Below are 24,812 nucleotides of genomic sequence, written 5' to 3' on the forward strand. Positions count from 1 at the left end.
GACCCACAGGCGTAGCAGACCTCTCCTGTCTTTCCTGCTGCTCCCCTCAGCAGTGTGTTTCAGTCGATCTGCCTGTTCTGCTTCCCGTTCAGTCTCTGGTGAATCCTTTCACCCCCTGCACCTCTGGTCTGTACCCCAGTTCTTGTATGTATAAATAAATAAATCTTTAAAAAAAAAAAACAAATGGGAACAGAAAATACTATGGTTGGCATCCGCGGATGTGTCTCTCTGTAGTTCTGTACTCAGTTTTGGTGACAAAGAACTCCAGCATCCTCAGTCTGGTGAGGACATGGGACCCCACAGGGAGGAAATCCTGGGCTAGCTATCTGGAAAGCCACTCAGGCCAGTGGAAATGCTAGTCCAAGGACAAAGGGAGACTGGAATGGGCCGAGAAGGAAGGCAATGAGTATCAGTTTTGTCTTAAGATTAGCTTCAGTGGCAGGATTTTTAGTGACAAGATCAATAGCTAAGCTATGGAAGCAACCCAAATGCCCCAAAATAGATGACTGGATCAAGAAGATATGGTCCATATACACACTGGAATATTACTCAGCATTCAAAAAAGATAAACTCATGCAATTTGCAGCAACATGGATGCAGCTGGAAGGGATCATGCTCAGTGAAATAAGCCAGAAAGACAAAGAAAAATATCAGATGGTCTCACTCATAGCAGGAATCTAGAAAACCTAAATAAGGGACGAGGAAAGAGACTAATTGCAATAAAGTAAAAATCAAAATTAACAAGCAACTATAACCCAGAGACACACTATTGGGGGTGGGAGGAAGGAATAGGATCAAAACAAAGGGGGGTAGGAATTGTATGGAGACTATAACCAAGATGAAAATGCACGCATTGTGCAAAAAATGAAAAATGATGTAAAAATATATAAAATTAAAAAATAATAATTAAAAAAATAAAAAATAAAAGATCTTTCCAATAACCTTCTTCTTGTGAGTTTCCCCTGCAAAACAGGCAGATCAGAATCTTGGAGAAACTGTCCCAAGAACTTGTTGTATAAAGTGAGTAGATCTGAATGGTGTTATAGTCTTTGAAGAGTTGTCTTTGGGGGGTTCTAGGGTCACTACCCAGGTTCCCCATCAGGACTGTAGCACTGGCTGTCTGATTTCTGGGTGTTTGGAAGCTGATGGATGTCAGCTGGCTGCTTTCCAGGCATTACTGGACAAGGAGGTACTGGCTGCCCCCAAAGGCTTGTTGCTAGGTTATGACAGCCAAGTCCCCTGAACCTGAGGCAGGACAAGTCAGAAAGGCCAACCCATCCCCAATGCTTTGTGTAGCCATTCAAGTCCTTCCTCTGTCTGTCCCTGCTGCCTTCACTCCCTAGTTAGCTTCTCCCAGGTACCTCTCTGTTTCCTACTATTCACCAGGGAACTAGATATAAGTCACCCTCCCATCTCAGCCACCCCCCACTCCTGTTCTGCAAAACCCACTTTTAAAGCAGAAAGTGGGAGTGACCTTACCGGGGGAGGTGGAGAATCCCCTGTCCCCAGGACATTTCTCTGCACCATTCCAAGTGGCTCCTTATGTTCTGTCTTTGACCATTATCAGAAACTTCTGTTCTCAGGGTCCCTCCTGCACTCCATCCACCAGCCCAGAGATGCAGGTTCTTCTGAAAATCGTGGCATCAAGTATTTCTCTAGGCTCAATCCCCTGGGGTCTAGTATCAGTTGAATGGAATAGTAGGAAGTCCATCACTCAACAAGGAAAGTTGAAATGCAAATTTGCTAAGAAAAAAAGACAATGAATTGTATATTATTATTCAGAAGGTCTGGCCAAAAAAGAAAAATTCTAGAGCACTTAGGAGCAACAATGGGAAACCAAATCAGTGCTCTGATCACCCCCAGAATCCTTAGACCCAGTTCTCATAGAAGATACCTATTATCTTTAAATATTCTGCTTTGAGCTCCATGGTTCAGATAATTATTTTGTTTTTAAGCCTGTATTTTCCCATGGGTAGCAGGGGATTCTGATAGAAAATCCCTGCACTTTCATTTAAACTCACTCGTGTGTGCCTGCGCGTGCGCGCACATACACACACACACACAAACACACACACACACACACACACACACAGTCATCAGCTATGTGGCCAGGCATACACTAGGCACCAGGGATACCAAAGTGAGAAAGGAAACTGCCCTTCAAGGTTGAGATTGCATGCCTGTATCTCCAGAGAGAATTTTGCGAACTTTCTGTTCACAGCACATGGAAAGCATCCTCTGTCCACGGTGATCCTTGGTGATCGTTAAAGTTAGAAAGAGTAGAATAAACCCACTAACCTACCAGAGGGTCTATAATTGTTTCTGCAGGACCTCATTCTTAGTAATTGTCCCCCCTGGAGTTCTTCATTGGTCTAGCTGGGAGAATGGGGACCCATGGAAGAAGAGGTGCAGGAGCTCATGTGAACTTGCCCCTGGAGGGTCAGCCTCCCTTTCCAACAGAAGTGTTCCTAGTCCTTATGGATTTAAGATCCCTTGCAAGGTCCTTGGGCAGGCAGCTACCCTTGTCTTCATGTTGTTTATGTTTTAATGTAACTGAGAAGTCTGGCATATCCAACTGGTGGCCAAGGCTGGATCCAGATGCTCAAGTTAGTAGGAATTTGCCTCTCCTCTTCTCTTGGTTCTGCTTAGCTGTGTGCTGGCTTCATTCCCATACAGGGAAACATATGTGCTGGTCAGGCTGGGCCCCAGAAGCCCATCCTGACCCCATACTAGGGGTCAGATCCAGAGTGCCCACATGGTCCGTAGTGCCAGTCTCCTGTTGCTTCATGCACCTTCCTGGATCCTGGTCTTTGACTCCTTTTGAATAATTGCTATTTTGCTATTTCCCATCCCAGATCTCAAATTTTATCTGGAGGCTATAACCCCATGGCCTTCAGACTGGGTCAAACAGGTCTCTGTTTAATTTGGTTCACATATTTTAATTTGGGTAAATGGGAAATTAATGATTCTAATTCTTTGCAGGATAAATTCCTTCTTGTTCTTTAACCACAGTTGCTCAATGCGGAAAGAAATCCATATTCTCATTTAGCACCATTTGAAGAGGGAATAGAAGTTGGAAGGGTGGATTTGGAAGATTTGAAGTGAGAGATGTTATGATTCAGGTGCTGCCCTGGCCTTTGCCTCTCTCATGTGTGCCTTTTCCTCCATGAAAGCGATCATTGGCAATGGCTGGCAGATCAATGGGTGACATTGTGCAGGGATTGGTATTTGTTTAAGAAAAATCTCCCCGACTGACCCAGTTCCTGTAATGCAGAAAAAAAATGACAGAAGTAATATTTTTGTTCTTGTTTCACTTTCATTCATCTTATTTGATCAGGACTGAGCAAAACTGACATCTCATCAAACTCCAAAGTGTGTTTCAGCACCAGGTTCATAGGAGGGTGGCATTTAAAACATAGACATCGCAGGAACAAATGTATTTGCCAATCCCATCCAGCATGTAAACCTGACCTTTCTCCTGTAGACTTATTGACATGGGCCTGTTTTGTATCCTATTTCATTATTGTGCGTGGAAAGTCCTTCTCTTGGAAAACAACTCAGTTGGGGCCAGAATAGCCAATATGCCTTCCCTTCACAGTGAGACAGAGGGAATTAGAAAGTCAGGTACTGGCAGGATTAACACAATTCCTCAAAGAGTGTCTTTAATTAAAAAACACCCGGTACCAGCAGTATGGGCTAGGAAGAAATTTCCATTTGGCATGTGGTGAGAGCAGAGGAATTGTATCCAAGGTTGCTGTCTTTTATCTGTTGTGGGACCTCATCAGTTGTTCCTTGCATCTGGGGACCCTGGGACATGTTTCCTGCTTCCCCAAACACAGAAATCCATCTCTGATAAATTCTTACTTAGTCCCCTATGATTCATTCAAGTGCTAGAAGTCTGCCACCTTATCAGGCCAAACAGCTGTAGAAATGATCCATTTGTGCATTTGCCTGACAAAATATCTGAGTCCAGATAGTCTAGGCACAGGGGATACAGCAGTGAACAAAGGAAGCAAGATCTCTATTTCCAGGGCATTTTGATCTTGTGAAAGAAGATAGTCCCTATGTTAATACATAAACAATACAAGTAAGATAGCTTTGGAAAGTGAGGAGTGTGGTATCATGTGCAATAGGGACAGGTTCAGAGAATGCATGGGGGTGCCTGGGGTGATGACTGTTAGAGGCTGTTTAGGGGAACTCTCTCCAGAGGTGGAAGGTGGATATTTGAAATGAGGTGTGGGAGTTAGACTAGTTCAGGTAGAGCATACCGCAAGTGCAAAGGCCACGGGGTGGAAATGTCTTTGGCACTTCTGAGAGAAAACAGGTATGGTGTGAGTGTAGAGGGGCAGGCTCTGAGATGAGCTAACAAGGTGAGCAGGACAGAGCACTGAAGCACACGGGAGAGGTAATCATGGCAATGGGAGCTAATGAAGGTTGTTGAGCAGGGCGATGACAGTAATTCATTTGAACTTTTAGGAGTTATTCTGACTACAGGGTAGGGACAGAATTGGAGGAACAAATGAGTCATAACAGCATCCATTTGTGTGGCTATTGGAGCCCATTGTAGCAGGAGATGATGGTGGCTTGACCCATATCACTTAGTGAGCCACAGTCTGCATGCATGAATCAGTTCTTCCCTCCTCCGACCCCATCCACCACCCCTGGAGGCAGAGACAACCCAGATCTTTCTACCACTTCAGGCACTTACTGACAGTGCTTGTGATTCTCCATTATCCTCTGGGCAGCAACTCATTTCTTCCAGATCTTCTTTATGTGACGGATTTTAAATCTCCATTACACATTTTTCACTCTTCTCTGGCTCTGGTCTAGTCTCCTCGGGTTCTTTAATGACACAGAGTGCAACATAGAACAGAACACATTTGTGGGCGGTCATTGTATTAAATGTCTGCCCTGGCGAGAGCCCCCCCTCACCCCACTCAGCTCATGTGCCTCAGGTAGAATGAACCCCACTCCTGACTGAGAGACAGAATGTACCCCCTGACCCTAAACCAGTCAGTGCATCCCATCCCCCTGGGTGACGGATCCAGGTATGGCCACATGATCTGATCTCAACAAGGACATGCAAAGGGATGGTGGCTTGGGAGGCCTGATAAGATTCTTGCTTTTTGTCTTTGTATTCAATTTGGACTTTGGAGTCTTAAGTTTCTGGCATTCATCCAAAGACCAGTGAGAATTTGCCTGAGAATAGACCCCATTTCCAGAAAGCATTGCTAAGAAATGGGGAGAATGTAGGCATGTCATTTGCACCCTGGGTCAAGTGAATCTGAAGTCTACTTATGGATACATAGAGCTTATGGATAAAGTCTACTTGTGGATAAGTTAAGTGAATCAATGAATTTTCTCTTTTCCGGTTTAAGCCAGTGGAGTCAGGCTTTCTGATACTCTCTGTCAAAGAAATCCTAGTTGGCAGATCAGTTATAGAACAGTGGGGTCATCACTCCGTAGAGGCAGTCAGCATCGCCCATCAAGGCAGCCTAAAATTGTCCCTTCTCTCCACAGCTCTATTGTCCTTTCTGTGTCTATTGTTTGAGTTTACAGCCAGTGAGCGCTCACACTTTTCTGTTCAGCAGTTTCCTTCTCAATTTCTCTCCGACACATCTTCTGAGGGTTTATGGAAAGCTCTTTTATGAATTTAGTATTTATTAGACCTCCCTCTAGCACTTGACATGTATCCATTTTTGCCTGAGATGCAAACTCCAGAGAACCCAATATTATGACCCATTTGGGGGAAAACTGCAAAGAGAACCAATAAAACCTAACAAAGCTAAGTCTAATCATTGCCAGAAAAACACCCATTTGGCCCACTAATGGACGGAGGGGGCGGGGCTGCGATGCCTCACTGCTCACTTGCCAGTGGGTCCTGGCTGCCCGGGAAGCCTGGCATTAAGCACACAGCACAGCCATTCGTAAGGAGTCATAGTCTGTGCTGTGGCTTCTGCGGTGCAATTGGCTGACTCAGAGAGCTCGGCAGCCCAGGCTTCCTTGCGCAAAGGGGAGTCTGCTGGCCGAAGGAGGCATCGCAGGTCTTTGACCTTGGGACCAAGGAGAGAGACAGGAAGGGTGCAAGTGGCTGGCTCACACGGTCCTAGACCCCAGAGACAGTAGGACCCGTTAGGGGATGCTGATCCTCTTGGGGAAGCTGACACCTAGAGTGGGACCCAGTGAGTCATGGAGAGATCCCAAGTTAGAGTCAAGACTTTCTGTTCCTTAAGCCACAAAGGTAGCAGAGGAATTGTGGCCACAGCTACGCAACAAACAGGGCTGATCCACTCTGCTTCCCTGGGGCAGGTGAGCTGGGTCGTTGTGTGATTGGGGAGGAGGTGCCCACGTTCACACAGGGGACCCTGGGGACAAAAGTCCTAGAGATGAAAGAAGGGACAGGGATCTGCTGGCCAGGAGGCTGGAGATCAGCCTCTTATCCCAACACCATTCTGGGTGGGCAGCTCGGAGCAAATTGCGCCACCACAATCCTCACCATTCCATTTGCAAAGTGTGTAAATAATAGCTGACTGGTGGCTCAGGCCCCGCTGTACCACTATGTGATAATGCCTCTAACCTTTACACCAGTTCTGGGAGCTATTTGCTTTTATCTTCAGTATAAAGACAAGGAAACTGAGATACAGTAGATCCCCAATACCTGGTCCATTTCTTACCAGATCGCCTTCCCTTTTTGCTGTGTCTCAAGGAGATTTTCTCCATAAGAAATGGCGCCTCATATCGGCCCTTGCTTCTTCATTTATTAATTCACTCTCCAGCTCATTTGCAAGACAGAGAGGGAAAGCCTGGCTTTTAAATAACACACATTTTCACTTCACCTTGACCTGGATCAATATTTCCACTTGTTCCACATTGGCAACTCACACCCCTTTGCCACCCCCACGACCTGTTATCCCCGCTCTTGCTGTAATTCCTTTGGTGAGGAGCGGTCATTAAGCATCATCATACCCCTGGAAGGCTATGAGATCAGACTCTTGCACAGTCCATCTCCCCTGACAAGCAGCTCCATCACGACAGACAATTTCTTTGGCGCCAGAAGATGTGCCAATGAGAACTCTTCAGAATGAACATTTGGAAAAGAGAAGGTCTGTGCTGCCGTCCAACAGAAGTGAGATGGAGGACAGTATGGGGGCAGGGACAAGAAGGACTCAGATCTCCAGGGAAGGAAAAGGGCTGCTGCATGGAGTGGCCCCAACAGTCTCTATTCATACACTAGGAGCTTAATACCTGCACACAGAAGGGGGTGGTAGTAGACTGTGTTCCTGCCACTCTGTCCTCCCTCTGTGGTTCAGGCAGCCATCTCTTCCTTCTTCTCAATGCCTTTGGTTTAAGGGTGTCACTAACATTCCCCCTGTGTCAGAACTCCCCTAGGGAGGTAGCTTACCTGAGAACAAAGTCAATGATGAGGAAAGCAGAGATGAGGCAGGAGCTGATTTTCTGTTGCCTGGTTTGAACCTCAAGTTCAACCAGACCACGTTGAACCTCAGATTAGATCCCCGGTTTAACTCTCAGTCATGTGAGCCACATTTATTCTTAGGCCAGTTTGAATCAGGTTCTGACTCAGGCTTCTGCAGCTAGTGACCCTGTGAGCCTCACAGGGAGACCCCACGTGTTGGGTATCTGTCCCAGTTACACCGCCTTATTCTCTGTTCCTTGACTGTCCCATTGTTGTCCATCAAAGTTGCCTGCATGGCAACTTTGTCTTCCTCTCCCATGTTGCCTGGGTAACTTCAATTTGACTACTAAATTTCATCAGACGACTTGCCTGCCACACCAGGTCCTCTTGTCATGTTCTGCACACCTATCAGTTTTCCTTCAGTCAGTGCTGTTTGTAAGAGTGAATTCACTTGAGTGATTCTTTGGTTGCCCACCATGCAAATGGCGCCTGCAAGAGTAGATATTCTGTCTGTTTTATTCTGCAGTAGATCCCCAATACCTGGCATCGTCCTCTGCACACAGAAGGTGCCCAGTAAATCTTTGTTGAATATGTATAAGTGAAATAAGTATTTTTTTTCCTTTGTGGACACTCTATAGTAAGAGAGACTGATTCATTGGAGTGGGGCCTGAGAAAAGTGAGCACGTATTTCGTTCCTTAAGTCTCAATAGAAAGAAGTGGAACTTGTAGGGGAGGGCTCAGTGCTGTCAAATATTCAGGGGGGTTATCTGGATGGAGGGAGTGGGCTTATTTCTATTACTCTGTGGGGTGGGTCTTTGGAAAATGGGGCATTGCCTGAAGGAGGTTGGTACCAGCTCTATAGGAGGGAGGACTAGTTGGAAATTTTGAAGATACATTTTTTAAAATTTTATCACTTTATTAACGTTTCCATAAAGGCAGCTTGACTGGGTCCTAAGAGCCTTTCTTGTTATGTATAAATCCCAGAATCACAAGCACAGGGTCTCGGTTTGATAGAATCACAGGATTTAGGAGCATCAGAGATCAAGTTGCCACTCTTGTCCTCCCACAGCTTGACAAGTGCTGGCATTTACTGGACACTGATGAGGTGCTCTGTGCCTTACACCTGTGTCTACAGTGTGGATCCTCTGGGGTGCTCCATCTCTGCTCTTCCTTCATGCTCCTTGAGCAGGCTGCCTTTTGGGTAACTTCTCCAGAGACTTCTGGTTGTTCCCTGCATCGTGGACAAGTCTCAGGGTGTCAATATTAGCCATGTAGCTAATATTGCTCAAAAATATGATTTTGGGTGACTTTGTTGCTAATCAAGATGGGGCTGATGCAAGCTCGCTAATATCTTAGCTTCCAGCAGGCCCTTTGCTACCTCCGCACAGACTACTCCAATGAGATAAATTACTTTGTCACCAATGTAAACATGACTGCAATCAATGCAGCTAGTAAATAATATGATTTTCAGGAGAAAAGAAAATACCAATATTAAATACATTTATATTGACATGAAGCCAGGGTGGTCTGAGCATGCATGAGTGCGTGATGGTCCTTGGGAAGGGGAGCGTGGGGTCTGCATCTCCAGTAGCCCAGGGTGGTCAGGGCATGTCTGCTCTGCCCCAGATGTAGACGCCATGGAAAAGAGAGTGAGAACATGCTTGGGAGAGTCATATTTTTCTAGAAAAATATACCCCAGGGACTTAAATCTCTTTTTGTTGGAGGTTCGAGTCTCCTCTTTTTCTTTCCTTGAGCTGGGAGGTCTTTCAACAATTGCCTAGTTCCTCTGGGTTTAACTTGCATCATATACTAAGAAAATAATTTCCCAATGACTCAGCCTCTGAGTGATGCTGCAGGAGCTGGTGACCAAGTTGGAACAATGAACCAGAATGCCTGCCACACATGTGCAGTGCCCCTTGACTCCTTCATTCTCTCCCATTAGTGGGGGTGGAGGTGCTCCCCAATTTAAATTTGTCATGAGTTCCTAGGAAGTACCTTTGGTACAGCAGAGGCTGTTAGAAGGAGAGTGGTTGGAAGACCTGAGAATAATAATAACAGCAACTTCAAGAGTGTCAAATATTTATTGACCACTCATTATGGATTGGCCCTGGGTTAAACATTTTACATCAATGATTTCATGTAATTCTCACAGTGGCTGTGTACTGTTATCCCCCTAGGTAAGTAAACACAGGCTGGAGTGAGGATGTGTGAGTGGAGATCACGGCTTCAGAAAGAGTGGACAGGAAAGACCTCCCTGAGGAAGTGATACTTGAGCCAAGAAGTGAACCCTGTGACTATCTGAGAAAGAATGTCCTGGGTGGAGGGGAGAGCAGGTACCAAGACCTCGAATCTGGAACTTGCTCAGAGTATCTAAGAAATACGCCAGTGTGTCTGCTACAGCATGGGCTGGGGAAGTGTTGTAGGAAATAAATCAAAGAGATCGGCAAAGCAAGATTATTGGGGTGGGGCCTCGCTGGTGGTGCAAGGGGTTAAGTGTCAGCATTATGAAGCTGTCCGCAGCCACTGCAGCAAGAGTTCGATCCCCGGCCAGGGAGGTGACACACATGGCGCAGCAGACCTCTCCTGACTCACCCGCTGCTCCCCTCAGCAGTGTATTTCAGTAGATCTGCCTGTTCTGCTCCCTGCTCTGTCTCTGGTGAATCCTCTCATCCCCCACACCTCTGGCCTGTACCCCAGTTCTTGTATGCATAAATAAATAAATCTTTAAAAACAAGATTATAGGGGTTCTCAAGAATGGTGGCCAGAGGTTTTAGTCTTTTTCCACATGTAAATGTGGTGATTGTGAGAAATAAACAAAATGATGTGTCCAAGTAGCTTGTGAGCTACACAACATTAAACTAGTGCGGCATGTTATGATAGTCATTTGTTCACTGGTTCATTCATTCAGCATGTACCCTGACCTCTGCTAGTCCATATCCAGAGTCCGTGACTCAGGGAGCCCAGATTCAAAATGCTTCTAGCTGTTTCCTGGGTTCCAAGATGGACTGTATATGGGCCAGTTCTGTCCTTTGAGGACTGTTTTTTAAAAAATTATTTCACTTTATATAATTCTTACATCAATTTTCATTTTTGCACAAAGCATGCATTTTCATTTTGGTTATAGTCCCCATACAATTCCCTCCCCCTTATTTTGACCCTAATCCCTCCTCTTCTCCCCACACCCCAACCCCGTAGTGTGTCTCTCATGCAATTTGCAGCAACATGGATGGCGCTGGAAGGGATCATGCTCAGCAAAATAAGCCAGAAAGAAAAAGAAAATTACCGGATGGTCTCACTCATAGCAGGAATCTAGAAAACTGAAATAAGGGACCAGAAAAAAGACTAATTACAATAAAGAAAAAGTCAAAATCAGCAAGCAACTATAAACCTGAGGTCTCTTGAATCAAGAACTGATCAGGCAGGAGAACCCAAGAATAAGGTAGTCTCCAGGAATACCTCCTGATTCCTTCTCAACTTAACAAGACATTAACAAAGGCCTGCTCCTTGGTGGAGGAAATGGCCATTAGGCCATTGTAAGAAGAGCTTTGAATACTTTGAAGATGGGCTTGGAGCAATTCCAGGGGAAAGACTCATTTCCAATCACCCAGACATTTCCTCTTGTCATTTAATGTAGCCTGGAAAGAAATTACCAGAAACATCCTTCCCGAGCACCAAAGGGAAAATGCTGAATAGTGAATTTACAAATTTACTAAACAAAGACCTAAGAAATTGTGCAGCCCCAAATTGGTTTGTAGGCCTCAAATCAGGAATCACTAAGTGAATCTATGGAATAAAGTAATAAAGTAATAAACACATGTCACTGGCATAAAGGAATTCACCATTGATGGGACAACAGTGTTCATGTTAAGATGACAGTATTGGGTAGTCACCCAAACCTGTGTGGGATCCCCTGCCCTCCTTATTTGCACAGAAAGAGTCTTGGTGCCCAAAGTTTCTGCTTGTCACCTAGGTGTAGGGTCATGCAGGGGGCTCTCACCAAGGGCAAAAGTTCTGGTATGAAAAACATACTGGGAAACCAATATCTGCTAAAAACAGCAGGCACATGTTAGAGTAGAGATAATATGATAAGACTGGCAGAAACAATGGAGGCCCCCAGGCAATAGCGCCTGCTTACTTCGCCCTAGCTTGCACCCCCAATAACACATCCCCATGCATATACCCCCCTGGCATGTACACTCCACACATACTTACCCCACCTTTGTGCTTGATGCTAATAAATACAAGACACCCACTGGATCAGGCCTGCACTTTACTTCTGGTGTAGCCCCCTAGGCTTCTCATTGCTTCACATGGGCTTTGAGCAATCTTTCCCTTATGCCACACGGCTCCCAATGCTGCTGCCCCATGAGGCAACAAGCCTGGAATCTTCTACACTTGGAAAGGAGGAGAGGGAAGTATGTTTTCATTACCCTTAGTCAAAGACTGCATGATTTTGCAACTTTAATGGGTTTAGCAGTTTCTTAGTAATGCTTAATCTTAGTATTCTGGATTACAAATAAAGTTAAACATATTTTTTAAAAGGAGGGATAAATATAAATATTTAAACACTGATTACAGCAACATAAAGCTTGTTTGTTCTTGTGGTTGGTCTATGGCATGACATTTTATTTTCTGCACGGAAAAGTGTGAGTAGAGGTAGAATATGTGATCAAAAGTAAAATCACTCAGCAAAATACAAGCCTGACATGCCTATTGTTGACTTCCTTCAGGTGTTAATTTATTCATCAAGCAGGTACGGACACCACCTCTGTTAGTCAAGTGGTTAAGGACAGTTCTTGCAATAGAAATCCCTTAAATCACATTGAAAGGGTTTTTTTCCCCATTCAGAAAAGTGAAGTGTGGGTTCAGTAGTTCCCTTGCACAGCTTTTCCAGGTGACAATGCAGGGACACAGGCCACTTCTATCTTGGATGTTATCCATCAGCCAAGGAGCCTCCAGACCATTGGGTCAATGCCAGTTATTATTAATTAGACATAGAGCACTTGGAAGTGACTTGCATCACTTTTACTCGCATTCTAGTAATGCAAATCCAGTCACATGACCCCACCTAGCTGCAAGGGAGTCTGAGAAATGCAGAAGAGCACATAGAAACATACATATACTTGGGCCTCCCTGGTGGCGCAGCGGTTGAGCGCTGGGTTGCGAAGCTGCCTGCAGCCTCTGCAGCGCCGGTCGATCCCCTGCTGCTCCCCGGCCACCGGAGGAGGGTCCCACATGGCGCTCAGAACTCTCCTGCCGCCCGCTGCTCCCCTCAGCAGTGTACTTCGGTCCTTCTGCCTGCTCTGCTCCCTGCTCTGGCTCTGGTGAGTTCTCTCACCCTCCCGTGCTTCTGACTGTACCCAGTGCTGTATAAATAAACAAACAAACAAATAAATAAATAAATAAACAAACAAATAAATAAATAAAACTTTGAAAAGAAAAAAGAAATATACATATACTTATATGTCAGCCTAGGTGTTTATAATAAGAGCTTAGGGGCCTTCCTGGTGGTGCAAGGGGTTAAGCACAGCACTGTGAAGCTGTTCACAGCCTCTGCAGCATGAGTTCGATCCCTGGCCTGCCAGGGAGCTACCCACATGGGGCAGTGGCCCTCTCCTCTCTTACCTGCTGCTCCCTTCAGCAGCATATTTCAGTCAGTCTGCCTGTTCTGTACCCCACTCTGTCTCTGGTGAATCCTCTCACCTCCCACACTTCTGGTCTACACCCCATTTTTGTATGCATAAATAATTTTTTTAAAGAAAGAGCTACAAAAGTAACAAAGAGAGATCCACACATCATCAACCACAATCTATTAAAAAAAAAAGGTTGTACCTGGGCCTCCCTGGTGGCACAGTGGTTGAGCGCTGGGTTGTGCTTCTGCAGCGCTGGTTCAATCCCCTGCCACCGGGCGAGGGTCCCACATGGTGCGCAGACCTCTCCTGCCGCCCGCTGCTCCCCTCAGCAGTCTACTTCATCAGTCTGCCTATTCTGTTCCCTGCTCTGGCTCTGGTGAATTCTCTCACTCTCCTGTGCTTCTGACTGTACCCAGTGCTTGTATAAATAAATAAATAAATCTTTAAAAAAAAAAAAAAAGGTTGTACCTAATTATGTCATAAAGCAGACTATGATTGCTGCATAATGAGGATTATTGATCTGGTGTTACAAATCTCTCCATATTTAAATGGCAATTAGATAGAGAGAACAGCAAGGACAAAGGTGTGAGGTGTATCTTAGTAGTAGTGAGATAACACTTTAGCAAAAGAAAAGATGTGTGAAAGGAAATAAATCTGAAAATGTAATTTAGAGACAGATCAGAAATCACTGTTTTTGAGAAAGAAAGCAAAGCAAAGAAAGTAGAGCAATTCATCGCAGCTAATTGGAAAAAGTAATTCAGCTAATTGGAAAAGTATGTAATCCTTACCCTTAAAATAGGAGGGAGAAATCTTACTTTTTAGGGCTGTTGTGAGGATAAGTATATGTAAAGTAATACATGTAGGCATTATTAAATAGTAGGCATTATTATGTAGTTATTACATAGTGAATACATAGGTATTATTACATAGTTAATATTACTGAAGAATATGCACTTGTGGTGTGCTAACACCCAAGGGAGATAGTCACGATACAAAAGATGATCTTGAGCCCATCAGAGATTGCGCAAATGGGTTGTTGACAGGCTTAGTAGGGCAAAATGTCCATTGTGAGAAAAGAAATGATTTGGGGAAGTTTCAATATTTTCCGAAGTTACATTTCCCTCCCCAGACCACCATGCTCTTAGAGAAAAAGCACATCAAGCTCCTGAGGGCCAGAGGAGCAGCCAATGAGCCTTGGCCAATACCACAAGTTGGTTAAGGGAGTGAGAGCTTCTCTCAGACTGTCTGGAAGAGAGTCCCAGCTCTGTCAGTCATGAGCTATGTGACCTTGGAAAGATTATTTAAAACTTGTTTGTGTCCCAGTTCCCATGGGTATAAAATGGCGGTGACACTCACCTCCCTGGGTTATTGGGTGCTTCAATCAGATAACATGTGTGTGGGGTTTAGCAGATTACCCAGTTTTCACTAAACATTCAGAATCTCCCAGTTATTATTCGTTATCATTAATTTGAAGGCATGAAGCACAAAACTTAGATAAAAACTAAATTCTATACCTGAAAGAGTCAACATACATTTCAATATCTGGTGGTTTTAAATAATTGTGGAAATGTTTGGGTATAAACCCAGAGAAGTAACCATATCAGGTTATCTGGAAAGAAACTGCATGAAATACTCTTCCTCAGCACCAAGGGAAAATGAGAACAGTGGGTTTACAAACTTACGAAACAAAGACCTAAGTATTTGTGCACTTCCGCATTCATTCTGGTATTGAACAGACCCTGATAAAATCCTGGGTCTTGTGCCCTTGGAGGAAATAGAACTCACTCTTTTCATTTGGAAAGGGCCCTGGAGCACATTCAAGAGTAGGTGTGTGTGGCCTCCCTGGTGGTGCAAGGGGTTAAGACGCAACCTATGAAGCTATTCACAGCCACTACAGCACCATTTGATCCTGTAGGGTAAAGAAAATGTCAGGCTTTTCTGCCCTTCCGCCATCAGGATAGATGATGGATCCTTGTCCTGAATGCATGCCTGATGGCGGGCACCTGGAATAGGGTGTGGGCATAGGTAGATGGGATTCAGCTAAGCTAAGACTGTGCTTTTAAGGGCGGCGTCACGGGGACTCCAGCAGCAGCAGCAGCAGCAGCAGCAGCAGTAGCAGCACCAGTAGCAGCAGTAAAAGCCGAAGCAGAAGCCGAAAGAGAAGCCGAGAAGCAGCAGAACGAACGCTAGAGAGCCCAGATAGAGTGAAGACTTGCTGGGGCCTGGGAGGCTGGCAGGCCCAGCCAGCACCCCTGCCTGCCATATGCCTGGTGAACCCCAATAAAAAACCTGCAAAACTACTGAGGACTCTGACTCCTCCTTTACCCGGTCTGCATGGGATCAGAAAACCTGCTCTGTGTCCAGTCTGGCACTTACAGATCCCCAGCCAGGTAGCTACCCACATGGCACAGCAGACCTCTTGTGACTCACCCGCTGCTCCCCTCAGCACTGTATTTCAGTCAGTCTGCCTGTTCTGTTCCCCACTCTGTCTCTGGTGAATCCTCTCACCCCCCATACCTCTGGCCTGTACCCCAGCTCTTATATGCATAAATAAATAAATCTTAAAAAAAAAAAAGAAAAGAAGAGGGCAGAAGGGTGAACACAAGGGAAGAAGTGGTCCAGGATCTCGCCACTCATGTGTGGCCTGTGGACCAGTATCATCACTGTCACCTGCACATCCCAGAACTGCTGAATCAGAATCTGCATCTTAACAAAATCCCTGTGTGACTCAAGGGCACCTCACCACTTGAGAGCACTGGGTGAGCAGGACTGGACAGTTAGAACCAAGGAGGGGCAGACAGAAGTCTAAGAAGTTTAGACCATGAAGACACTGACCACAGGCAGCAGTTGATAAGAGTCATGAGGTGGACCCCACGCACACACCATATACCAAGGAAGTCAAGACCATCGTTCACCAAAGGTCCTCCACTTGGAACCCCCTGTTCAGTATCAAGAAAAGTTCAAACTCTGGCCAAGGGAGGGGTGCTGGTGGGGTCAGTCCCCCTGAACATCAGAACTGACCTCCATTTGCATCTCTTCCTCCAGACTCAGGTCCATTAGAGCCAATTCAGCTGAGGCAATGAAGGTTTATGCGAACCAATCAATCAGGCTGATTTCAGTTAATCCTAATTGTTCACCAATAACTGAGGTGTGGTGAGCTGCTAGCAGGACTTCGTCCCTGCTTTCAGAATCCTGTGCATGCTGCAGGCGCCTGTGCACCGGGGTGTGTGTGGAGGGGTGTGTGTGTGTGTGTGCATGTGTGTTCATCTCTGCAGCACAAGCACAGAATAGCACATCAGACCAACTCGCCTCCTTCCTCCTTCCTGGTCCCTCCTTGGACAGTAAAGGTGGGTCCACCAGAAAGACCAGAGATAACAGACACGGGTAAGGACCCATGACCTTATTTTGAGATCTGGTCAATTGCTTGATGAAAGGAGATCACTGAGCCTTGCCATGTCAGGCAGATGGGATCCAATGTTTTCCCTTTGCACTTGGAATAAAGCCCAATGGGCCTACTAGCCTGGAACATCTTATAGTGCCAGAAAGTAAGAAAATATTAAAGTGAAAAAAATACTAACATACACACACACGCAGAGCCCATTCAACACACAGCAACCAATGGCCAAATCTGGAGTAAGTTGAGCAACACAATTAATAAAGTAATATTGGATTATAGTTCAAGGTATAATAAAATAAATATGTAAGTCCATGTGGCTATAAATGCCTACATACAGTCATCAGGGAGAATAGACAAGTCTCCAGGCAGAAACAATTCAAAAGCTTTTCCCAATCCTTAAGCCCCTGTGTGGCACCTTCTCTAGTTTCATCTTTTTCCTCCTCTTCCACATCATTCAAGTCATACCACATTTGTTGGGGGCTTTGCATCTGCTATTTCCTTTGCCTGGAACATTCTTTCTCTGAGTTTTCACCCAATTGACTGTGTCTTATCAATTAGGTCTCAAATGTCACTCCACAGAGAAAAGTCTCTGACTGTTCTTCTCTGCCACCGAACATTCTCTCATCCTGTGCCCTGTTCCATTTCCATCATATCTCTTAGTATTTCAATATGATATTATTTATTTTCTTACTAATTGTTTTTTTGTATTCTCCCTTCATTTACAAAATGAATCAAGAGCGTGGTGGCCTGGCTGTCATCTTTACCACTGATCCTTGATAACAAGCAGATTACCTGGCACACAGTAAGTGCCTAATATGGTTCATGAAACAAATGGGTAAATGAATGCTTATCAGTCTCCATATCCTTGGAGCCAAGTGCGGTCTAGCACATCAAAAGGTCAGATATTCCATATTTTATGGCTGTATGCATGGATTAATATGCAAACAAATGAAGAGATTGGTGAATGAGCAAATAAAACAAGGACTGAGTATGAGCAGGTGAGCACAGTGTGTCTACAAAATCCTGAACTGACCCCATCAACTGCATCAGTAGTGCAAGTGTTCATCTGGGTGAATTCTGCAAAGTTGCCCTGCTTGTTAAAGCCAGCCTGGCTGGAGTTTTTCGATAATTAGGACCTCAGATTTTGGAGATGACTGTCTGGGGTAGGGAGGAAAGGATGTCTGTGAACTTCTCTCTAAACATTTAATGAGGTGTTTGGAACAGATTTGGAGAGGATGCTGCAGAGATGAGGGCCGAGGTACAAAAATAGATGGGTTTCCTTATTGAAATGATGCCTGGCCATATTTCCCTGTGTGGCATAGTGATTAAAACTCATCAATTACCATTAATGGTGAAGTGAGCAGTGGACCTGGGCTCCTCAGTCCCAGATCTGGCTCTTGGGAGCCTTCAGGGAAGGTTTAATAGCTGCAACAAGGCAGTTTACCTGGAGGCCCAGGAGCCACATAGGGAGGGACCTCAAAGGCTGCATGGTCCCCAGATGCAGAGTGAGTGAGTGAACATCTCCTGGGGGGTGACTGAGTGGAAGACCCAGAGGAAAGAGGGGCTGAGCCTGGCTCACCTTCAGATGACCTCCTTGCCCAGGGTCCGCAGCTCCTATGTATACAGCACAATTGGAAGGACCCCTACCATTAAGGCAGCAAACCCACAGTGTGGAGCCATTCAGTCCAGTGGAAAAGTTCTGAAAATCCCGGAAGAAGGAGAGGCACCATTTATACCCCAGTGGGGTTGACAGTGGTGAGTCCCAAATGAGGTGTTGAATCAGCATCTTCCCAAAAGTTTAAAATAGAAATTCCCAGGTTGCAGCCCAGACCATGAGTCATAATCTCTCTAGATGGGGCTCAAAGAAACTGTGTTTTCAAAACCCCCTAAGTATCTTAATTGCCTTCTCTCTGTTATTAAAACTGAAGTGAACAGCAAGACCAAGACAACCATTTCCTGGCCCTGGACAAGGACGGGGAGGGATTGTGACCCCTGAGGGAAGGAGACACACAGGACCCAGAGCCCCAAGTTTGTCTCACTTTCTCCTGGGAGCACATTCTAAAGTGAAGCAGAAGAGAGGGCGGGGGCCCACACAGACTGCAGAGGTTCAACCGAGCAGAGAAGGTGGGAGTTTGGGCTGCTGAAGTGGCAGGAAGTTGTGCAGTCGGCACTACAGAGGACATCTGCAGAGAGGAGAGACCTCAAGGTCCTTATGGGCCTGTCCTGGGAGGCCTCGGGGGAAGCCTGGGCCTGGAAGGTACAGAGTGAGGTGAGGCCTAGCAGGGAGCAGCTGCCAAGGACCTAAACTCGAATGGAGGCGTTGGGGGCTCTGCAGGGCTGGGAGCCCCAACTCAGCTGGAGTGGAGGAACCTGGGGGTGCATCTCAGCTAACCCCATTAGGATCATCAAGGACCAAGCTCCTGGGTAAGTGCCACACCCTAGAGTTGGGCTGTCAACCTCAACACTACCTGATGTTTACAACAGATGATGCTTCACTGTGGGGACGACCCTGCATATTGTAGAATGTTCAGGTGCAAGTACCACAGACACTGGGCATCAAATGGCTAACAGTACTACGTTGTGTATTTGAAAAATGCCAATAGCACCCACCCCAGTTTGTGACCATTTGAAATGTCTTTGGATAAGCCAGGTGTCCCTAGGGGGACACAAGCTCCCTTGGTTGAGAATCCCTGCTCTTGAGAGCCACATCTTGTGACTAATGACAAATCTGAAATAGAAAAGACAGAGCAAAAAGCAAAACGAACCCAAATGGGATTTATCGATCACTTAAATGTCTGCAATGAGCCGTAGACTTTAAAGGAAAACAACATAATCCCACCTCTCTATAAGTTATCATCCACAATGTACAGTTTACAAGAAAACATTACTTGGTGCACAAAAAGACATTGGTAGTAAATGGCTGATTATATTATACCGTGTATTTGAAAGTTGCTAAGGCAGTAGAACTTAAAAGTTCACATTACAAGAAAAAAATTATAACTATGCAAGATGATGGATGTTAACTAAGCTTATTGCAATCATTTCACAGTGTGTAAATCTATCACATCATTATGTTATACACCTTAAATGAACATCAAGTTATTTGTCAATTATATTTCAATAAAACTGGGGAAATAAGAAACTGGTAGTCAATTGAAACAGACTGTTAAGTGTGCAGATATTAGAATTAACAAAAGTACTCTAAATCAGTTCTTATGAATATGTTTAGGGACTTAAAAGAACAGATGGACATAATGAGCAAAGAAATGGAGATTTCTAGCTGAGAAGTAGAAAGTATGAAAAAAGAATCAAATAAAAATGATAAAACTGAAAATTATAATATCTGCCATGAAAAATTCACTGGATGGAGTAGGTGGCAGGATGAAGGGTTAGGAAACGTGAAGATGAGTCAATCAAAATGATTCAACATAAAAAAAAAAGCCTTAAAAAGAGGCTTTTAGAAAATGAATGACCACAATTTAGATAGTCAATTGACTTTAGAAAAATAGGTCAGGATTTCTCAATGTCATTTGTGAGCAAATGATGTTGAGGTAACTGGACGGAAATATGGGAAGAAAAGAACCCTATACTCCACCCCAAGAACAACTTAAGATAATCCATAGATTTAAGCAAAAAATTTAGTAAGTGAAAGAAGATACAGGAGAAAATTTTGGGTAAGCTAAAGGATACAAAGAGAAACGAACAATAACTATAAAAGAAAAAAATGATAAAATGAATGTCATCAAATTAAAATCTTTTATTCCTCAAAAGGCACCACTTTAAAAAGGAACAGGCAAGCCACAGATCTGGAGACAATATCCTCAAAGTATGTATTTCTCAAAGGACTGGTATCCCAAATATAAGAAGAATGCCTACAGCTTCATAATTATAAAAAACTTCAAATTAAAAATAAAGCACAATTTGAACAGACATTTTACAAAAAAGAGATACATAATTGACCTATAAGCACATGGAAAATGCTCAACTTATTGGTCATTAGGGAAATGAAAATTAAAACCGGAATGTGTGCAAATACATACAATAAAATAGCTAAAATTAAGCCAACAATGCTCAATATTGAAAACATATATCGTAACCAGAATGCTCATATGCTGCTGGTAGGAATACAAAACAGTACAACCACTTTGAAAAAATTCTGCCTGTTCCTCACAAAATAAAATAAACACTATAACAAAATGGTTCTACTCCTTTTATTTACCCAAGAAAATGAAAAATATACATCCACAAAGAAAAAAAGAGACTTGTATAAGAAATTCACAACAACTTTATTCATAATATTCAAAATTGGAAACAGCCTAGGTGTCCATTAATAGTAGAATGACTTAAAAAAAATGTTGTGTAATGTCATCATACAATGGAATACTACTCAGCAAAATAAAGGAACAAATTCCAAAATAAAGGAACAAAATAAATGAATAAATAAATATATATAAATAAATTATATATACACATATATAACTCTGAGAGTTATATATATATAACTATATATATATATAGTTCTCAAAGGCATTTAATCTAAGAAAACACACACACACACAAAAACAGTATCTATTTTGTGATTTCATTTTTACAAAGTCTTTGAACTGAAGGAAAGTAGAAACAAATTAAAAATCAAATATATTATAAGGAATGGAGATCAAAAAGACATAGTGAATATACATGTAAAAAAAAAAGAATATTATTTTATTTACTAAATTCTTCAAAAGGCACCTGGGTTGTTTAAAACAAAAAAGTAATAACATTGTAGTGTGGAACTGATGACTTACATATTAGTATAATATATGACAAAAACAGCGCAGAAGTTGATGGATTGGTAGCAAGACTTAAACTGTTTTGTTTTTGCTAAAAACTTTAATGTAAAGTGAAAGTGAGGTTAAAGAGAATATCTCTGCAATATTTTCATTAAGTGAATTTTGACTAAACATTTCAGTTAATAGGCAGAAATTATGTGAATGGACATAAAAACTACCCACACTAGATGCTGTCTAAAGATACTCTTTAAATACATAACACAGATAAATTGATGGACACATGGGATATTTGTCAAAAGATAAGTCAAGATAGGAATGGCAAAGCATGAAAAATCATTATATAAAAATAAATTCTACAGGAGCAGCGAACAACTGGAAAACAAAGATTAAAAGCAACTGTCTTTACAAAATATGTAAAAACATAAATAGGTAGACATAAATGTAACAAAATATGTCAAAGGCATTTACGCTGAAAGCCGCCAAACGTTGCTGAGATAAGCTGAAGATTTGAACAATCAGGCTGGTCTTAGATTGGTTAGTCCAGTCTTTTTTTTTTTAAGTTTTTTTTTTTAAGATTTATTTATTTATTTATACAAGCACTGGGTACAGTCAGAAGCGCGGGAGGGTGAGAGAATTCACCAGAGCCAGAGTGGGGAGCAGAGCAGGCAGAAGGACCGAAATACACTGCTGAGGGGAGCAGCGGGCGGCAGGAGAGGTCTGCGCGCCATGTGGGACCCTCACCTGGCGGCTGGGGATCGAACCGGAGCTGCAGAGGCTGTTTGCAGCTTGGCAGCCCAGCGCTCAACCACTGTGCCACCGGGGGATGCCCGGCTAGTCCAGTCTTAACAACTGTTGCCAAATTGATATATATATTCAATGTAAATCCAATCGAAATACCAATGGGCGCTTTTTTAACAAAAAAAATTGTCAATTTAATTCTAAAATTGATATGGCAATGCAAAGGACCCAGAAAACGTATGCATTTATGAAAAAGAACAAAGTTGGTGGATTCGCACTGCCTGATTTAAAGATTTACTAAAAAGCCACAATAAAAATTGAAAAAAAAAACAAACAAAACAAAACAGAGTAGGATATTGACCGAAGAATAGACATGGAACAATGCAAGAAAAATGAGAGTTTAGAGATCGATATATAGTTAATTTTCAATTAAGGTATCAGAATAATTCAGTGGAGGAAAAGAAAGACTTGAACAACGACATATCTGCACAGGAAAAAAATTAACTTCAACCACCTCCTGATAGCATACAAAAATTCAATTTGGTCTACAACAAAGACCTAAATGCAGATGCTTAAACTCTACAACTCCATTTCTCTGAGAAAATCTTCATGGCCTAAGGTAGGCAAGGATTTCTTAGAGAAGGCCTTAAACTCACAAACCATGAATAGGTGGCAAATAGGGCTTCATAAAAATTTAAAATGTCTTTTTATCTAAAGACATCTTTAGCAAAGGCAAACTGGAAAAGGTATTTGTATATCTGACATATATCTGGCACAGTACTTGAAGGAGGTAGATGGATGGATGGGTGGATGGATGGATGGGTGGGTGGGTGGATGTGTGGATGATATAAATTAAATGTGTATCCTACAAGTCAATAATCAAAAGAAATATAGCCACCCTAAAATGAGCAAAAGGCTTAAAAAGACACTTTGTAAACAAAAACATTGAAATGACCAATAAGCTCAAGAAAAGGTGTTCAATAGCATTTGTCATCAGGGAAATTCAAATTTCAACTCTATTAAGATTCTACTTCACACCCACTAACTAACATGACTAACATTTAAAAATCTGTCATCACAAAATGTTGATAACAATGTGAGGCTATGGGAACTGTCATACTTTGCTAGTGGGTGTGTAAAATGTTACAAGCATTTTGGGAAGCTTTTTGGTAGTTTCTTATAAAATGAACTACACCCCTAGTCTGTGACCCAGGATTCTGCTCCCATGTTAGCCTCACTGCTAGTGGAAGAGACCGTGAATAAAGAGGGAAACAAATGAGGAAACAAGATAATTTCAGAGGATGGGTGTGATCAGATAAAGCATTCACCTGCTTAGCAAGGTGGTGGTGGTTGCTGCAGTTATTTTTGTCAACCTGTGAGATGGTTCTGAATTGTTCCTAACCTCGAGTACAGACTTTGCAGGCATTCAAAATGTGTTTTATTGAATGGCTGAGTTGGGATGAATGAAGGTACTAGAAGTAGTGAATGGAAATCGATGAACCCAAATCCACAATCAAAGTAAAGCAAATGATGTGCCAAATCATGAGAATCTGTTGATGTGAAAAGGTATATAGAGAAGGGTGATGGACTGGAGAAGTCTGGGAAGGCTTCCTGGAGGAGGTAAGCTGGAATGATTCTCCAAATGGAGAGGTGAACAAGAGAAGAGCTGCCCATTCGGAGCCATGTTGTGCTTCTGTGTCATTAGTCAGCTGTGGGGTGACTTGGAACACTGCTGATGACAGCAAAGCAATGAGAGGGAGGTCTTGGTTGTCCTGTCTGGGTGGTGGCTTCGAACGTTTGTTTCTGCCGTGGTCCTGGTGGAGCAACTTTCCTATATGGGACTGCTTGGCCCTTGGCTGACCTCCGAGCAAGCTGCTGTTTGGAGGGCCTTGTTCCAGAGGTGATTTGCAATTGCAGGAGGAGTGGGGGAGCTGAGCCAGCCTGAGCACAGCACTAAATCATGGAACCCTGAAAAAAAAAATCCAACTTTTTTTAAAGTAAATCACAGACCTAACCCAGAACATTTAAAAAATAACAATGGAACTACTTCCAACTAGAAACTTTGATTTTTTTCAAAAATTAGTGACCTAGAACATTAATGCAGATCAGATTCACCTGGAGGGCTGTTAAATCCACATGGTTAAATCCTGGAGGGCTGTTAAATCCACCCCACCCTGCAGATTTGGGGTGAAGCCTATGAATTTGCATTTCTAAGGATTTCCCAAGTGCTGCTGCTGCTGCTGCTGGTCCAGGGATTACAGCTGAGAACAACACACCCAGATTATCCAGGAACATTGAAATAATCCCCAAGCCTGAACTACACAGCTTGTTGTTCTTATGAAATCTCTGGCTAAGAGTGACAACGTTGACTTCCTTTTAGTTATAATAGGTTTTAATAATAGGAAGTATTACTTGTATTAGTTATACTTCCTGAGTGGTTACTTCTAATGCTATAGTTCTTAATCTCCTTGGTTTCCTTTTTTTATAATTAATTTTTTATTTAATTTTTGTGTAGAAGAACTGGAGTGTAGGTCTGAAGTGTGGGGAGAGGATTCACCAGAGAGTCAGAGTGGGGAACAGAACAGGCAGACTGAATGAAATACACTGCTGAGGGGAGCAGCGGGCGAGACAGGAGAGGTCTGCTGCACCATGTGGGTCAGCTCCCTGGCCAGGGATCAAGCTCAGGTTTTAGCAATGGTAGTGCTGAGACTTAACCCCTAGGCCACCAGGGAGGCCCCTTTCTGTGGTTTTCAGAGATTCTCCCTGAAAATCTTTTTAAAAATTGGGCCTCCCTGGTGGCGCAAGGGGTTAAGCACAGCTCTATGTAGCTATCCTCAGCCTCTGCAGCAAGAGTCTAA

General features: G+C 43.5%; 1 long non-coding RNA gene across 2 annotated transcripts; it reads right to left on the reverse strand.

Annotated features, from left to right (window-relative positions):
* Window positions 1-1,419: 1,419 nt before the first annotated feature.
* Window positions 1,420-13,868, reverse strand: LOC119250388 (uncharacterized). Of its 2 annotated transcripts, none has more exons than XR_005126279.2 (4): window positions 13,836-13,868; window positions 11,627-11,803; window positions 4,709-4,842; window positions 1,420-1,743 (listed from the first exon to the last, which is right to left on the reverse strand). It is a non-coding gene; the product is annotated as an uncharacterized LOC119250388 (long non-coding RNA). The 2 variants fall into 2 exon arrangements; XR_008552636.1 differs by lacking the exon at window positions 1,420-1,743 and adding an exon at window positions 3,228-3,263.
* Window positions 13,869-24,812: the final 10,944 nt, after the last annotated feature.

The sequence above is a fragment of the Talpa occidentalis genome, unplaced genomic scaffold (assembly GCF_014898055.3).
Source record: "Talpa occidentalis isolate TD23 unplaced genomic scaffold, MPIMG_talOcc4v2.1 talOcc4.17, whole genome shotgun sequence".
Lineage (NCBI taxonomy): Eukaryota > Metazoa > Chordata > Mammalia > Eulipotyphla > Talpidae > Talpa > Talpa occidentalis.